Source organism: Schistocerca americana, chromosome 11 (genome assembly GCF_021461395.2).
Source record: "Schistocerca americana isolate TAMUIC-IGC-003095 chromosome 11, iqSchAmer2.1, whole genome shotgun sequence".
NCBI classification, from domain to species: domain Eukaryota; kingdom Metazoa; phylum Arthropoda; class Insecta; order Orthoptera; family Acrididae; genus Schistocerca; species Schistocerca americana.
Genome location: NC_060129.1, coordinates 167708877 through 167724492, shown reverse-complemented (window position 1 = coordinate 167724492; position 15616 = coordinate 167708877). Strand labels below are relative to the sequence as shown.

General features: G+C 40.3%; 2 protein-coding genes across 5 annotated transcripts in view; one reads left to right on the top strand and one right to left on the bottom strand.

Moving 5' to 3' along the window:
• The window catches only part of LOC124553770, a 38175-nt gene extending 26324 nt beyond the window's left edge, over nucleotides 1-11851 (bottom strand). Inside the window, exon 1 of one of the 2 annotated variants that reach the window (XM_047127707.1) lies at nucleotides 11723-11851. The gene's annotated coding sequence lies outside the window, so the exon portion shown is untranslated. Of the gene's footprint in view, nucleotides 1-11645 lie in introns of both variants that reach the window. The other variant, XM_047127708.1, reaches the window with a different exon arrangement.
• Nucleotides 11852-11868: 17 nt separating this feature from the next.
• LOC124553768 overlaps nucleotides 11869-15616 on the top strand; it is a 51110-nt gene continuing 47362 nt past the window's right edge. For 2 of the 3 annotated variants that reach the window (XM_047127706.1, XM_047127704.1), the window contains exon 1: nucleotides 11870-12560. The gene's annotated coding sequence lies outside the window, so the exon portion shown is untranslated. Of the gene's footprint in view, nucleotides 12561-15616 lie in introns of all 3 variants that reach the window. The other variant, XM_047127705.1, reaches the window with a different exon arrangement.

The window sequence follows — 15616 nt, the reverse complement described above, 5'->3', positions numbered from 1 at the left end:
GGCGTAATCCTTACCCACTGCGTTCCAAAGAGCACTACGGTAACAGGTGCATCCTACGAAAATGTTTTGAAGAACAAATTCCTTCCTGCACAGCAACAAAAATGTCTGGGAAGGGCTGCCTGTGTGTTGTTTCACCAAGACAACGCACCCGCACATCGAGCTAACGTTACGCAACAGTTTCTTCGTGATAACAACTTTGAAGTTATTCCTCATGCTCCCTACTCACCTGACCTGGCTCCTAGTGACTTTTGGCTTTTTCCAACAATGAAAGACACTCTCCGTGGCCGCACATCCACCAGCCGTGCTGCTATTGCCTCAGCGATTTTCCAGTGGTCAAAACAGACTCCTAAAGAAGCCTTTGCCGCTGCCATGGAATCATGGCGTCAGCATTATGAAAAATGTGTACGTCTGCAGGGCGATTACGTCGAGAAGTAACGCCAGTTTCATCGATTTCGGGCGAGTAGTTAATTAGAAAAAAAATCGGAGGCCTTAGAACTTGAATGCACTTCGTACTTTCGCTCACAGCTGTAAAACTCATCAAACCTTTGAATGGTAAAGGTTTTAAACACAGGCGCAGAACTTTCCAACAATCTGGCAAATGAAAATATACAACAAACCAACAAGTTTCGAAGATATACTTGATGCACAGTGACTTATACGCTAAAGAATAAATGTGAATTCCACCAAATACAGCACGGTAGCTTCTAAAACAATAAAATTAAGACTGCAAGGAGCTTTAGTTGGTCAATCATAGCTTGACAGCCAATGACAATAGATATTTTGAGTTATGCAGTCAGCCAAGCAACATCACTGTTAAGTAGCATGAACACACAAACAAGAAAAGTTAATGGTGCAAATTAATATATGTACAATACAGTTACAAGAAAAGCTAAACTTTTACATATAATACTGGTTGCCAAAAATTTGTTGTTTTTTTCTGAGGGTAGGGTCAGGTAGGATCCTAAGAGTACAGCTTAAATTGAAGCAGCTAAATGTCTGTGACAAGCAAGATTGAAAATTTCACTGCTGTGAACTGATTATTTTGTAGGTTGCCTGGCTGAATAAATGTTCCATTAAGCACTTAGACTTTTCCATAGAAAAGCCAATTACATACGAAATTGTTCCAGAACTCATCTCAGAACTCCGCCATCATCAATATCTAGGAGTGATTGCTGCAAGCAGATATGGCGTTTCACATACAATGTGAAACGTCATATCTATATGCAACAATCACTCCTGAGGCATAAAAAATGACAAAATAAATATTTTTTCATGTGATATAATTACAAATTTTCAGCTTTTTCCTTTTGTTGTGCTGTGAAATACTGCTTCTTGCCAAATCTCGTGTTTCTACGCCAATGGGAAGTACAGTATGGGTTTTGATAAGTGAGTGTGCAAGTATCAAAACATGTGACATAAATGGCAATATCTTTTGACTGCATTTGCTTAGAGGCCTCAATTTTTTACACCACCTAGGTACCGTGGGCCTCAATGTGACAAATTTTAACTTCATACATTAGCTGTTACTGAGAAAGAGTTTTTCAAAAATGGTTCAAATGGCTCTGAGCACTATGGGACTTAACTTCTAAGGTCTTCAGTCCCCTAGAACTTAGAACTACTTAAACCTAACTAACCTAAGGACACCACACACATCCATGCCCGAGGCAGGATTCGAACCTGTGACTGTAGCGGTCGCGCGGTTCCAGACTGTAGCGCCTAGAACCGCTCGGCCACCCCGGCCGGCAGAGAGTTTTCAACACACAGGAAAGACCCTACATGATATTAGGTCACTGTGCAGAAACTTCTGAAGAACCAGAGCTTACTGAATAATATGTTTAAAACAAAACATAATAATACAGATAGAGAGATGCTGAATGAAACGTGTGGCTGTTAATAGTGCAATGCATGAAGTCTCAAGTGACTACCGTAGTTGAATATTCTCAAATAATCTTTCACAAAATCAAAAGAAATTCTGGTTGTTTGTAGAGGCTGTTAGTGGCACCAAAGCAAAAGCTCCGTTGTTCCTTTACAGAGGAAAACCTTGAAGAATTTCCCAAATTAAATCTTGTACCACTAGAAAGAAGAATGAAATCAGTATTAGTGTCAGTGATGTTGAGAAACTGCTGAAATTGTTAAAATAGAACAAAGCTCCATCCCTGTTAGATTTATACTGAATTTGCAGCCAAGTTTGTCCCTCTTCTGACTATAATCCTTACAGATCCTTCAAACAAAAAACCGTGCCCACTACTTAGAAGAAAAGCACAGGTCACATCCGTCTACAAGGAGGATAGTATAAATGATCCATGAAACTACTGTCTAATATCCTGATATCAATTTGCTGTAATATCTTACAACATATTCTGGGCTCAAAAATAATGAGGCATCTTGAACAGAATGATATCCTCAGTGCCAACCAGCACAGATTCTGAAACCAAATTTGCACTTTACTAATGACACACTGAAAGCTTTGGATACAGGCAGTCAGATAGATGCAGTATTTCTTGGTTTCTGAAAAGCATTTAACTCGGCAACATACCTAAACTTGTCATCAAAAGTACGTTCATATGGGGCATCAAGTGTAATTTGTGACTGGATTGAGGACTTTTTGGTAGGGAGGATGCAGCAGAAGAGCATTACCTGGCAGGTACTAGGGACTGATATGCACATTGTCAGGAGAGAGAGGGGGGGGGGGGGGGGGGGCAGGAGCAGTTTCTAGCACCTTGACCTGTCACCACCACTTGCTTTTCTAAATTCCCTCACCCCATTTATGTGTTGTCCTCCACCAATGTTCCAACCTGTCCTTTCCCCTTCCCTGTTCCTCTCCTTTTCCACTCTCTTCACCCCGCCCCCCTCCCCCAACGTCCCACGTCCTAATGCTAAACCTGACAATCTAGTCTTGGTTTGAGAGAATGAGATTTCCTAGATTTTTGTCGCCAGGGTTTTCCAAAATGATTCATTTTGGGGGTGAAATCTCATGCCAATTTTGAATATAAATGAACAGAAGATCTGTTCATTTGTTCATCTGGAAAAATTGTACAAATGTTAAAAATTTACTTTGTGGGAAGATTTGGTAAGAAGCGGGTCCTGTTCGTTTTGTTATTTTTGTCCGAGGTATTCCGCACGAGCTTCGTGCTGTCCCACAAACGTTAAAGCAGCGATTGGCGTCGTGATGTGCAAAGTAATCGGAGGTGGCAAAGGATCTTCTGGATGAACTGTAATGTCATCGAATACCGACGACCAGAACATTAATAATGCAAATACTGAGGTTTTCACAAAAATTATTAAGTGGTTCTCAGCAAACGGACTCTCTTTAAATTTTGATAAAACACAGTATATACAGTTCCGTACAGTAAATGGCACAACTCCAGTAATAAATATAGACTTTGAACAGAAGTCTGTAGCTAAGGTAGAATTTTCAAAATTTTTAGGTGTGTCCACTGATGAGAGGTTAAACTGGAAGCAACAAGTTGATGGTCTGCTGAAACGTCTGAGTTCAGCTATGTATGCTATTAGGGTTATTGCAAATTTTGGTGATAAATGTGGTGTCACCGCCAGACACCACACTTGCTAGGTGGTAGCCTTTAAATCGGCCGCGGTCCGGTAGTATACGTCGGACCCGCGTGTCGCCACTGTCAGTGATAACAGACCGAGCGCCACCACACGGCAGGTCTAGAGAGACGTCCTGGCACTCGCCCCAGTTGTACAGCCGACGTTCATAGCAATGGTTCACTGACAAATACGCTCTCATTTGCCGAGACGATAGTTAGCATAGCCTTCAGCTACATTTGCTATGACCTAGCAAGGCGCCGTATTCAATTGATAATTAATATTATGAAGCATGTACCGTAACGAGAGATGTTCTACAATTGTGGATTAAAGTCAAGTATTCTACCAGATACCTCCTGGTTTGCTAGTCTTATTTCTCTGACCTGTTCCAGACCTAACGTCAGTCAGCGTGTAATTAAACGCGTGCATTTCGGCCTCCTCTAGAAAAACAGTGTTGGCTCTTCTGCCAACACTACAATAAGAATCTCAGTAAATTAACTTACTATGCCTACTTTGATTCACTGCTTTCGTATGGCATCATATTCTGGGGTAGTTCATCGTTGAGTAGAAAAGTATTCATTGCTCAAAAACGTGTAATCAGAATAATTGCTGGAGCCCACACACAGTCATCCTGCAGACATCTATTTAAGGATCTAGGGATCCTCACGGTAACATCACAGTATATATATTCACTTATGAAATTTGTTGTTAATAATCCAACCCAGTTCAAAAGTAATAGCAGTGTGCATAGCTATAATACCAGCAGAAAGGATGATCTTCACTATGCAGGGTTAAAGCTGACTTTGGCACAGAAAGGAGCAAATTATGCTGCCACAAAAGTCTTTGGTCACCTACCAAACAGCATCAAAAGCCTGACAGATAGCCAACTAATATTTAAAAATAAATTAAAAGAATTTCTAGATGACAACTCCTTCTACTCATTGGCTGAATTTTTATATATAAATCAAAGGGAGGGGGGGGGGGGGTGGGGGTGGGAACAACAACAACAACAACTTAAACATTAGTGTCATGCAATATTTTGTGTATTGTAATATCTTGTACAGACATCTTTTATTAACCTGACAGGTTCCACAATGTTTACGAAGTGTCGTATTCATGATCTATGGAACAAGTATTAATCTAATCTAATCTATTGGAACACGTGAGGCAATACTGACCCTACGATTTATCTTAGAAAATAGATTAAGGAAAGGCAAACCTACGTTTCTAGCATTTGTAGACTTAGAGAGAGTTTTTGACAATCTTGACTGGAATACTCTCTTTCAAATTATGAAGGTGGCAGGGGTAAAATACAGGGAGCAAAAGGCTATTTACAATTTGTACAGAAACCAAATGGCAGATAAGAGTTGAGGGGCATGAAAGGGAAGCAGTGCTTGGGGAGGGAGTGAGACAGGGTTGTAGCCTCTCCCCGATGTTATTCAATCTGTATATTGAGCAAGCAGTAAAGGAAACAAAAGAAAAATTCGGAGTAGGTATTAAAATCTGTGGAGAAGAAATAAAAACTTTTGAGGTTCGCCGATGACATTGTAATTCTGTCAGAGACAGCAAAGGACTTGGAAGAGCAGTTGAACGGAATGGATAGTGTTTTGAAACGAGGATATAAGATGAACATCAAAAAAAGCATAACGAGGATAATGGAATTAGTCGAATTAAGTTGGGTGATGCTGAGGGAATTAGATTAGAAAATGAGGCACTTAAAGTAGTAAAGGAGTTTTGCTATTTGGGGAACAAAATAACTGATTTTGGTCGAAGTAGAGAGAATATAAAATGTACACCGGCAATGGCAAGGAAAGTGTTTCTGAAGAAGAGAAATTTGTTAACATCGAGTACAGATTCAAGCATCAGGAAGTCGTTTCTCAAAGTATTTATATGGAGTGTAGCACTGTATGGAAGTGAAACGTGGACGATAAATACTTTGGACAAGAAGAGAATAGAAGCTTTCGAAATGTGGTGCTACAGAAGAATCCTGAAGATTAGATGGGTAGATCACATAAGTAATGAGGAGGTATTGAATAGAATTGGAGAGAAGAGAAATTTGTGGCACAACTTGACTAGAATAAGGGATCGGTTAGTAGGGCATATTCTGAGGCATCAAGGGACCACCAATTTAGTACTGGATGGCAGAGTGGAGGGTAAAAATCGAAGAGGGAGACCAAGAGATGAATACAATAAGCAGATTCAGAAGGATGTGGGCTGCAGTAAGTACTGGCGGATGAAGAAGCTTGCACAGGATAGAGTAGCATGGAGAGCTGCATCAAACCAGTCTCAGGACTGAAGACAACAACAACAACAATATAGAACAATTCAGGTTTAAGAAAGTAATTGCAGTTTATGCAAATTATCAATTTTAAATGATAATTCAACAAATGATCACATTGGCGATTTAATTATAAAGCAATATTATGAAAAGGACAGTTGCTACTCACCATATAGTGGAGATGGTAAGTCGCAGATAGGCACAATAAAAAAAAAAAAGAAGACTGTCACAGTATAAGCTTTCGACCAATAAAACCTTTGATGAAAATAGACACCCTCCCCACACACACACATACATGTGCGTGTATACGACTTCAGCCTATGGCAGCTGAAGTCACACTTGGGGGGGGGGGGGGGGGAGGGAGGAGGAGGAGGAGGAGGAGGAGGAGGAGGAGGAGGAGGTGGTGGTGGTGGAAGAGGAGCACCGGCACATGATATGAGTGGCAACTTGGTGGGGGTAAGGAGGAGTTTGGGGCGGGGAGGGGGAGGGATAGCAGGGTAGGGGCGGCGACAGTGAAGTGCTGCTGGGGAACACACACAGACGAGGTGGAGAGAGGGTAGGGTAGCTATGTGGAGTCAGAAGGTTAGACGGAGGTCAGGGGTGAGTGGGGGGGGGGGGGGGGAGGGGGGTAGTCTGACTGGAATGGTTGGTGCCAAAATAGTGTTTCCACTGTAGGGATCAGGAGAAGCAGAGGAGGTCTTTAACAAGTCCTTCATAATTGAACTTGGGAGTGGGGCAAAAGGTGAGGCCTTTGGAGACGACAGGGTGTCCACAATGAGACTCCAACATTTTAATATCCTATATCTTTCTCATTTCAGATGGTGGACCTGTGAATGCTGAAGGGGCAGACAGAGCAATTCAACAAGTTTGCGGTGTGAAAATTTGATACGCCAAGTGGCCGTAGTGGAGCTGCAATCAATTGTTTTATCAAAATGGAGGATATGAACAAGCTTGCACAAGTGGTCTGGCGGTATGCAGAGACAAAATCGGCAACCCAAGTGCAAAGAAACTTTCGTCAAGTTTACAACAAAGCGCCCCCCGTCGTTCGAGACTATAAAGAAGTGGTGTGATCAGTTTATGGCTATTGGGAGTGTTGCGAAAGGGCACGGTGGTGGTAAGTCTGGGATCAGCAAACATGGTGTGGAACAAATGCAGCGGTCATTCAAACAGAGTCCACAGAAGTCAGTGCGACAGGCAGCACGAGAACTTCTTACGAAACGTTCGACAATGCACAGAGTGTTTCATCAGCGGTTACGTTTGCACGCATATAAAGTGCAGGTTGTGCAAGAAATCGAGCCCGATGATCGACCAAAGCGAGAAGAATTTGCAAGTGTCACGTTAGGTCGCATTGCCGCGGACGAGTCATTTTAATCGCGCGTGATGTTTACTGACGAGGCAACCTTTCACGTGTCACGGGCTGTCAATGGTCACAATGTGCGCATCTGGGGGTCTGAAAATCCACATGCACCTAGGGAACACATGCGCGACAGTCCGAAAGTTAATTTGTGGTGTGGTTTGATGATAAATCGCATTGTTGGGCCATTTTTCTTTCAGGAGCCGACTGTGGATGGAGCCATCTACCTGGACATGTTGAGACAATTTGCCATGCCACATATAACAGACAGACCTGCAGCCAAATGTGATGTTTCAACAGGACGGTGCACCACCCCATTGGAGCCTTGATGTCAGAAAATTTTTAAATGACATGGATCGGCCGTGGAGGTCCAACTCCTTGGCCGCCATGTTCATCCGACATAACCCCCTCGATTTTTTCTTGTGGGGTTATGTGAAAGACCGGGTATATGCTACACCGGTAAAGGACCTGAAAGACTTGAAACAGCGCATAAGAATTGTCATCAACTCTGTCACAGAACAAATGCTCCGCAACACGTGGCACGAAATCGATTATAGACTTGAAAACTTTCGCGCTACCCATGGCACCCATGTTCAAGTGTACTGAACCGTCCACCTGTGTATGAAACCTTGATGAGCTGCTGTATGATTTCCCTATATTTGTTCGTCAATAAATTGTGTTACCTCTCAGATTTTACGAGTTCAAATGTTGGAGTCTCATTGTGGACACCATGTACTTCTGTGGGGCTAAGGCTTCTGGTGGAAAGGTTCATGACTGTGTTTAGGTTCTGGATTCTGTGTGGTGGTGGGAGGGAGATTTGGAGGGTGGGGTAAATCTAGCAGATCTGCGAGACAGGGCTTGTCAGCTATGAGGGGACGTGGGGGAGGTTAGGAGGTGGTTGTAGAGGTGGTAGATAGTAATACTCCAACGTGGGAGTAGGAAGTGAGAAGGGTGGAGAGTTTTTTGAGGTTGTGTTGTGAATGTTGCTTTAGTTCCTGGAGGGCAAGGGTTTCAGTGTGTGTTACGGGTTCCAGGAATTTGGGTTTGCACAGCAGGATAATTTTGCGGATGAAGAGAAGGTACTGCAAGGAGGTTTGGGCTTGGTTAATAGGATTTTGCAGGTCTATGTTGGTGAGGGCTAGGACTGGCAGAAGCTGGAGGTCATTGTGGAAGGATGGGGTGGCAGCCGGTTGGGTAATTTGATGGTTACACCATTTGGAGGGATTCCATGAGCCAAGCAACAATGCAGGAACAGCATGTGGGACTGGGTTCTGGCTAGGGATAAGAAACTTTTCTGTACTGACACAGATGGAAGGGGGCAAGGATCCACGGTGGTGGAAAAAATGCAAAAAATTACGTAAATAATGCAGGATTACATCCGAAAAAATACGCCCAAATACAAGGGAATAATCATGAGAAGGGAGAAATGGATGAAACAGGGAGAAACAAGATGAAATCTGAGGAAGTTGACGACGGTGTGAGGTGAAAACGCACTAAAACTGGTGTGAAGTCACAATGATGTCAAAGAAAAGATGTAAGTACGGAGGATGAGGCAGCATCAGCGATTTCATTTTGGGCGCAATAGTTGCACACCAACACGGATGAATGTGCAGCTGCATTAACGTGATGCAAGAGCCAGGAATTGTCTCACTACATTTCACGCCATTTCCTTCTTACATTTTCTCGCAGGTGTCGCAACACGTCCCGATAGTACCACCGATTAACGGTTTGTTCCTGTGGCATGAATTCATGATGAACTAATCCTTCAAAGTCAAAGCGCGGCTCTGACATTTGACCTGACATTACTAGCTATTTTTGGTCTTGAAAAAAATTTTCCGATACACTGCAAAGATTGAACCTTGGTCTCAACATCATAACTAAAGACCGACATCTCATCACTAGTTATGATTCTCTTTAGGAACATCTTTTTCCCATTTGCACAATCTAAAAACTCTTCACACAGATTGCGTGGTGAAGATCTTTCTGGTTTCGACTCACAAATCGTGGGATAAACTTGGCGGCAACATCGTACATTCCAAATGCTTCGTCAGGATTTCACAACATGATCCAACTGAAATGTTACTTTCTTCTGCAGTGTTTAAGGCAGTCAGTTTTCGATTGGCACACACAATTTCGTTGACATTCCTGGCACGAGCGTCATCAAAAGACGCCTAAGGCTGTCCTGAATGAGGGACATCTTTAACTTCTGTCCAGCCATTTTCAAACTGTGTGAACCATTTGTAACACCGAGTACGGCTTAAGCATAATTTGGTGTGTGTCTGTAAAGGTTTTCTTGAGTCTCTCACAAAATTTAATGTACACATGGGGTCGACAGAAGCGTCCGATCCCACGCGTCGGCTTTGACCCGTGACGTAAGGGTGTTGTCGTGTGTGACGTCATGACGGCGCGGAGTTTGGTTTGAGTGTGGCTGTCTCCAGTTCTGTTTTATCTTATTTTATTTACTTTTCTGATCTGTTCGTTCTATCTCGACAGATTTTTTTTTTTTTTAATTTAAAAACACTTATTACTTATTTTAATTATCTGTTTCCTCGAATTTCTGTTTTAGTTTATTATATTTATCTTTCTGATCTGTTTGTTCTATCCCGTGAGATTTTTTTTTTTAAAAGACAAAAAACACTAATCAGCTACTGAAGCATCTTTATCTTCTATGGGTTGCAGGGGTTACAACCCCTGGGGAGGTGGGTGGGTATTCATGCATGGCTGTCTTCACTTACACGTTGTAGCTACGCAAGGCGTCTAAATTTGTTTATATTTAGTTTGCCCCCCACCCAAAACACCCCATTTCCCGCGCTTGCCCCGTTAGTGTCATTAGGCTTCTTGTGGAAAGTGTGTGTGTTTTTTTATGTTTCCGCCATGTTTGTGACGTCATGGGTCAAAGCAGACAAGTGGGATCGGACGCTTCCGTATTTCCGTACACATGTTGCTCCTCTAACCCTGCCACCTCAAAATTCGCAAACTGTGCTGTTTTACTCAATACCTCTGTCATGCACATCACAGTGGTTTGCAGAGTAGAGGTAGATGGCATAATGCCAGTCAGATGTACTCCTCCTTTACAGAATTTCACACTTACAGTACTGACATGCACGTCATGCTTCAGCCTACAATCATAAAAGTGAAAATTACAGTAACACTCATTTATACTTTGATATTTTCCTTTTTTTAACATGCTTCATTTGTTAATATTTGAGCTTCGTGCATATATAAATGAGATAAGGGTAGTACAAGGAGAATTTTAAATACTGCTCTACAGGAGTCTGTATTTAGCTTGTTTCATTATTCTGAATGTCTGTACAGAGTCTAAATGTTTTCTGGTAATTATGGAGTTTCCTCAGAAGATAATGAGTAGTACATTGTGACCATTTTGTACCATTTCACATTGTCATGAATACATACACCTAAAAATTCTAACCTACTGATGAGAGAGTTTTTTTTGTCAATGCTATAAAAATCAGTATAGGAGGGGGGAGTTTCTGCACAACGTGAAAATTGACCATTACTTTTTTAAAAAAAATTATTGTGTATTATAGCTCCTTTTGTTTCCTGTTGGTTTTCATTATCACACAGTCTAGTTCAGCTGGGATCATTCCCCCAACAAGGCCACAGCCCACCATCTTTGCTGTCCTTTGCTTGTTAAAAATGTGTGGAATCAATGGCAACATCAAATAGAATCCATTGGATTTGATAATTTCACTAAAATGTCCATATATTCGTATGTTTATCTTCTTGTATTAAGCTGATGTATCCTATAGCAAACTGAAACCATCATTGGGCAAATAAATTATTGATACTGAAAGAAATCTCTGCTTGGCAAGAGGCACCATCATGCCACTATTGCTTTTGTATCAGCCCTTTATAGTTGTTCCTGTCAAGTGATTTCTTTCCATCTTTTCTTTAGTCATTATATACAGACAGATAAACAGGTTGCAAATTTCAGCCTGAACAATCTAGCATACGTCAAACAATAATTTACAGACAATAGAAAGGAATTTCGGAAATTACAGAATAGTTGCATCTGGGTGGGGATTGGAAGGTATATTCTCCACAGCTAGACCACGGAATCTCGTTAGGGGTAATAAACTATCATCTCAGAAAAGGCAACAAATGTTTCCCAGGAAAGAACCAAAGAACAACCTCCACATCGTATGGCATTCGTATGTGTAATTTCTGGGCGAATTATTCGTAAAAGACTGTAGAAATTACGGATTGCTACTAGAGTGTAGAGAGTTATGACTTCATGCTCTCCCGTGTATAGAGTGAACTCTCAAAAACTACACCACAACGAGTCAGATCGTCTGCCGTAAGTTCAAAGGAAATACGCAAAATCAACAAGTAAATAGCAAGTAATAGCCGAACCATCGCAACGCGATTGTATCACACGGGTCTTACAAATGAAACGACATAGATTATTTAACAGGATATGTTTGAAGTATACGTTGATTACTTTACCTTTACTATATAACCACACGATGATGACATTACACATCCATCTACAATGCTTTACTTTTTACACATTATATTATTACCTTTAGTTTATCTACAATACGTTCCAGCTTTTGACAGTTTGATTGCTGTTAAGCACCATACTACAAATTTGAGCAGTAATGTGGCTGACTGTAAGAAAATGGCGACAAACCTCTTGGCCAATAGCGAACAATCACAGCAGCTGTCATTCGTTTAATCAATAAGCGGTAATTCTTGGTCGTTTTGAGATTTGCGGAAGCATGGAATCGTTCAGAAAGCTTCAAAATGATATTGCTTTTTGCTTAAATAATCGTATGCACGAAACTTGCCGCATCTTTGTCAAATACAGCACACTGACATCAAAACTGCGTAATAATTTTTTCATCTTTAAACGGCAGGCAATGGTTTGAGACACACGTATTAGAACTGTGTGGTAGACGAACATTTCATCAGAGCAAATATTAAACAATAATTGTCTGACTTGAGAAATTATCATTCTATGAAACTGAGATTACTTTATGTAGTTGACACCACCAGAGTGAAAGTTTAAAATTGCCGCTATTTTGATCAATAAAGTCCTTAATACAAGATGATCGCCATTGCAGGTTCTGTCTCTGTGGAGTGTGGAGTAGTTAAGTTGACTGTTACTAGAAAAGGGAAAGGAATGATTCATAGAACTAGGGCATTACTAATTTGTTTTTAATATATTGTTGTACAGCATTAAACCTGGAAACTGTTGCGAAACACTTGTACGCATGTGCGCAATCAAAGATATTGATTCGTTAGTGTATGTAACTGTTATATTCAGAATCGCGAAGAAAGTCGGCTGTTGAGCGAATTTTTTCTTACGCCAAGAGTTGTGTGCAAAATAACGAACCCAGAGCATACATAAATTACCTGGTAAGTTGGATTTGTGTATATAAATGAAATTTAGATCTGTAGACTTCGTGCGGTTGGATGAAACTGGAAATTTTCATCCACGGAATATTTCAAAAGATTTTGTATGTAAATAATCTAGTTATGTACACACACACACACACACACACACACACACACACACACACACCAATATATTTACTCGCTAATGATATTTGCTGTTTAAATAAAAAACTGATGTCAGCATGGACTCAGCAGTTCACAAACACTATACCAGAAGTAGGGCCAAGGCCCCAGTTTTGGCCACTGCCTCACTTATGGCCACTTTGGTGTAATTAGCGAATTTTTAAACTTCTTTTGAATATCAGCCAGTCTTACAATAGCTTAGTATAAACACGAAATGTGCTATTCAATTTGATACAGAAGCATTTTTTGTTTTTGTTCTGATCATTTTTGTGAAAAGATGTGTGTTGTTGCGTTTCCTAGAGTTTTCTTTAAGCAATGTACAATAGGTGTTTCATATTCAACATGTATAAATAAAACATCAGAAGAAACTTAATGTATTAGAGTTAAGATTATATATTATGGTTTCATTTTTACATTTTAAATATGATCTAGTCCAAAAACACGCCGTTCAACTTCTGTGGCCATTAACAGGTACATATGTAGTCGTGGTTCCCTGTTATGATCATTAGTAGAGACTTGTGTGTACTGTTTTGGCCACTTTTAAAAAAATTTTATAATACCAATGTGGTGTAAGTTCTAACTAGGCTAATTTTATTTATGTAGGTTATTTAAAGATTTCTGGTTTTATTTTTTTATATCAAGATGGACCTAATTAAGTCTTGCTTGATCTCATTATTTTCTGTCTCCTTGTAACATTCTAAAATATGCAGTATGTATCATGAAAATAGAACATTTTTTTAACTCGTGGTTTGAATCAACCATGAAATATAGTAGTTCAGTACTCTCCGAACAAGGCTAAAAATGCACTAGACTCTATTGTGAGAGAATGAAGGTTGCTACTGCAAGTAAGTTTTACAGTGATGGAATAATATTAAGAAATAAAATTTCTGGCCCATCTCCACTGTGACCCACATTCAATCTTAGTGGAAAAAATGGTCTGAAATCTGGGCTGGTCCAACATAGGGTTTCCAGTTACTAAGGAAAACCTCTATGTATCCCTGCAGAAATGTATTGAAAAGGCAGATAAGTGGAGTTCTAAGGCTGCATCGCTAATAACTAACCTGTAAAAGGTGGTGGGTAGGAGTTGCTAACTCAATCTGTATATCTTGTTTTCATTTCAGGAGGGGGGGAGGGTGGTGGTGGTGGTGGTGGTGGTGTTTAGAGTACAAATAGATGTACAAATTAATTTGCAATATGAATGTAAAATGACTAGTTACACATCTTGATGATTTATCATGCAAAATGATCCATGGAACATGAAAGTAACTAACCTACTAACCTGGAAAAAAGAGATATTTGTTTTTTTTAAGATGCACAAAGTTTTGTCAAGATGCCGAGTTTTGTTAGAGTCAGCACAGTTGAATAAGTAATAGTGAGTAAAATACATTGAGTGCCGATAACTGTATTTGCACTTGTAGGTAAAAAGGTAAAATACATCAAACACAGCAACCAAGGAACATTACATTATACACATAAAACTCTAACTCAGAGTGTCCAATAGTACCAGAGAGGTTTATTGTATTCCACGTGATGCACTTTGCTGATGTCTCACACGAAATATATTGTTTACACAATTCCAACACCCCCCCCCCCCCCCCCCCCCCCCCCCCAACATATATTTTGTGGCGTGCCGTCACAGGATAAACCAAGTAGCCTCACAATCTTTTCAAACTTCTCTTTGTGTAAGGGTTTTATCAGAAGGTCAGCCAACATGTCTTTTGTGCGCAGGTAGCCCACAGCGATGTTCTGTCGCTCTGTGTCGTCCCGAATAAAATGGCGCCTTATGTCAATATGTTTCGTTGTAGCACTAGTGACATCAATTTTAGCTAGGTTAATGGCTCCTTTATTGTCACAGAAGATCATTAAAGCAGCAGCCAGTAGTGGAGTGCCTATCTCCCAATTCACTCCCCCAGTCCGCATTGCTGTAACCTTCTAGTTTTGCATTACTTTCTCTGTGGTATCTTAATTCGCGGTTTACTTATATCTTAGATATTGGAATATCCTTTTCACAGCTTTCCAGTGCTTTTCCTTTGGGTCTTGGCAATATCTGCTCGCTGAGTTTGTGGCAAAAGCAATGTCAAGTCGTTACGTTTGAGACAAATATAACAGGCTCCCTACTGCTTCTAAATATGGAACATTCTTATCACATTCCACAGCTGTCTCATTTACATTTAACTTCACTCCTACTTCCATTGGAGTATTTATGTGTTTACAGTCACTCATGCCAAATTTCTTTTAAAATTTTTTGTATGTATGATGATTGATTTAGGCTCAATTCTTGTCTCTCTTCATCCTTAGTGATCTGCATATCTCAATAATGTTTAAATTCTCTCAAATCATGCACCTTAAACTTGGTTTGCAGCTATTTCTTAAAATTCTGATTTGCCTTTAGTTTTCAGTCAGGATAAAGCAATCATCCACCCATATTGTCATTATAATTATTATCATCCCTTCTCTTCCCCTTTTATAGTGTATACTGGGATCTGCCTGAGATTGCTTCATACTCATATTTGAGTTTTATGTAGACATAGATTCCAACAATGTGCACTCTGTTTGGTCCATAAATACTTTTTTGCAAACACCAAATATTTTCCATTTCAGATCTGGTTTCATGGCTTCTCCTGATGGAATGACATGTGCCTCCTCCTCCAATTTCCTATTTAAATATGCTGTTTTTACATCCATATGATGAATTGTTAAATTTCGTTTTGTGGCCAAGGCTAAAAAATTCTCAAATGAGGCATACTTGACTATTTCTTTGGAATCTACCCCTTGTTTTTGCAAATATCCTTTTATTACAAGTTGTGCTTTATATGTTGGTGATGAATTTTCAGGGCTCTTCAATTCAAAGGTTTCGTTGTGAGATAAAGATTCCAATTCCCTCTCCATCGCTC